The sequence below is a fragment of the Lygodium microphyllum genome, chromosome 25, assembly GCF_053477565.2.
Source record: "Lygodium microphyllum isolate KBCC chromosome 25, Lygodium_microphyllum_v1.1.10, whole genome shotgun sequence".
Classification (NCBI taxonomy): Eukaryota; Viridiplantae; Streptophyta; class Polypodiopsida; order Schizaeales; family Lygodiaceae; genus Lygodium; species Lygodium microphyllum.
In genome coordinates this window covers 42735035-42738273 of record NC_141159.1, presented here as the reverse complement: position 1 = coordinate 42738273, position 3239 = coordinate 42735035, and positions in this window count along the sequence as shown.

Genomic DNA, 3239 nt, shown 5'->3' with positions numbered 1-3239 from the left:
TATAAATATCATAAAATGCAAGTCCATACAAAGGATAAGAAATATATCTATGGAAAGCTATATAGAAAGAGCTTGTATGGATCATAGGGCCAAAAAAAGAAAGGATGTGCACTCCATGAATCCAAGCGACTGCTATAGCTTCTCACTGTTTGAGAGCTTGTCCCAACGCAATGGGGCATCGAATAGACTCTACAATATAAACAACTAGAGATTAATCCACAATAGATAATGCATCACAAAAAAACTACTAACTGAAAATAAGAAAAATGCATGACTTACTTGGCCACGGTGTGCATATAATCTATCGATGAGTGCAGTGAGACCATGTCTCTCTACATACTGAATCTCCAAACTTGTAGGATTGCAAGAAAAAAAAAGTAGCATTGTTAGAAATAAGGTTATTAGTACAAATAGTATATCAAATAAGAAACTGAACACAACTAAAATAAAACTTACAAAATCCTCCAAATAAGTTATATATCCACCACTCCCTAGATGATGCATGACCCATGTCTCTAGCCATGCCCTCGCTACCTCCTGATGTTGCCGCCATCATCTTGGAGAGTGTGTGGCCTCTTCCCTGAGTCTTTGCTAATCCTCTATATCTAACCACTCAAGCTTTGGAGTGTCACTCTTGATTGCATTTGTGCACATCTAATCATCTATGTGACATGCATACATGCATACAATCTATCATCCATCTTGTGGAATTTGGTTTGCCACTATAGGTACCTAGAACTCCTTGTGCAAGGATGCTACTAATCTAAATTGCATTAAATATGTTCTTATTTAATGATGCCATTCTGAGGGTTTGTTAATAGTAGTTGCCATTCAAAATGCAAGGTTCTAGAAACAATTTCTTAGGGGAGAGAGAGAGAGAGAGAGAGAGAGGGAGGGAGGGAGGGAGGGAGGGAGGGAGAGATATATATATTTGCATGGTGCTTGGCCTAGCATAAGCTTTTTTAAGCTCTCTTCTTTTGACCTCTCTCATTAAAATAATCCTTCACCAACTAATGATTCATAATGTTAGAGATCATGAAGAGGCAAGCAAAAAGAGAGTCATAGAGATGAATCACATATGAGATATGAAAGAGATTTCCACTATCTTTTATTTTTATTTTTTAACATTTACTTTCTAATAAAATTACTAATCAAACTATGGGCATAGAGCAAGCCCAATTTTTTTAAATATATTGTGAAATCAAAGAAAAAGAAAAAGAGAAACACATTTGTATCCAAGCTCTTAACTTGCTTACATTAAGCTGTTTACCACTTTCTCTCTTTGAGTGCTAATGAGAAAAATAAGAACAAGAAGAATAAGAATAAAAGAAGAGTATAAGATGTAGAGGAGGAGAAGAAGAGGAGAAAAAGTAACTTATGGAGAAGAAGAAAAGCAAAAGTAGCTTACCTTCATGTATGTGGAGAAGACGATTGGGTGATGAATAAAATATTCTCCCTCCATTATAACTCTTATGAGGAAATTAAGAAGGATATGAGAGAGATCCATTCATAGTAAGTACATATACAAGAATGATAATTGAATTATAGTTGAGAAAGTACATGAATTTATAGCTTTTCAGATGGCACACTCTCCCTTCTCTTTGCTTATGAGATAAATCTCATACATTGTAGGTAGTCTCTTTTGGGTGCCAACTTATCCATCATCATATCTATCCATTCTGTTAGACCTAGTTTCCATATATACGTATCAAATATGCTAACAAACCCCCCCTTTGATGCATGGTTGGTCATTATCAATTGCCATTGACTGAAGATGTTGAGTAACTATCCACTTGAAATTGGGCATATACTATGGCCTTTTTAGCAACTTATTTTGGGTTATAAGAAGACAAAGAAGATTAGAAAAGAGGAAAAGAGATAGAAGAAGGGAGAGGAAGAAGGGAAGAAAGAAGAAGAAGAAGAGGAAGAGGACAATAGGACAAGAGGAAGAATTTTGTTGGCAGTGGCATGACAGGCTATCAGTGGTTGGTAGGTGATCGACAACTTGTGGTAGCTCATGGCAGTTAGAACTTGAGGCGATAGCTAGTTGATAGGTTCATTTTATTTCTTTTTCTTTTTTCTTTTTTATTAAGAAATCACACATAAACACACTCACGCACTTATGTGTATCCATTCACACACCCCTTACTTCCCATGCATAAAACCACACTTACACACCACACATTCAAACCTATGTCTCTTACACAACACACTCACACATAGCACACTCACAAGTTGATATACACACATATATGCACGCTTCCAAAACACTCCCACACTAAGCACACTCACACACTACCTATACCACTCCCACAAAATAGTTCCCTCTCATACTATACTCTATCACTCATGCACTAGAACTCACTCACCCACTTGCACTCACACACTGAATCCACCACTTCACTCACACCACCTACTTAGGACACTTGCACCACCCTCATACTACCTCACTCACACTCCTAGCTTATGCACCGTGCATTAAAACCTAGTGTACATGCACTCACATACTAGACACAAGTTCACTCATACACTAGCTACCACTCGTCCATTAGGCACTCATGCACTTGCACCACTAGGCTTGCACTTTCACTACCTAGGCCTGCACTTGCACCACCTACCTAGGACTTGCACGTGCACCACCTGCCACCAAGGCTTATACTTGCACCATCTAGGCTTCTGCTTGCACTACCTACCTAGGACTTACACCACTTGCTACCCTCACAATGCCACACACATATTAGTTCCACACGCACCCAAGTATGTCTATGCACCTACTTGGTCTTGTATGCCATTCATTACATCTACATTCATATTGGAGTTTGGTCTTGTAATGTGTAATGGTAGTCTTGCATTGTGCTTGCACAAGCACACCTTACTTTATGAAAGGTTGAAAGCTTGATTTTACAACTGCACCCTCTTTTGTGTCAGAGATCAAAGTATCTTAAGTGCCTTAAGAACTTGTCTTTTAAACAACCATCATTGCAACGAACGTCTAGGGTGCCTTAAGAATTAAAACAACAAGCTTCTGTCAAGTAAACCTAGAGACACCTTCTCACATCATACAACACAATCCATAGAAGAATATAGTACTCCAAGGCCTCGAGTCAATGATCAAATTGACTTTGTTGTATGTGCTTGCGAAACGACAATCTGATTCCCTCTCCTCCTCGAGAGCAAATCCCTAGCCTCAAATCTATTTAAACAAGGTCCAACCTTGAATCCTCTCTTATCATGGGTTC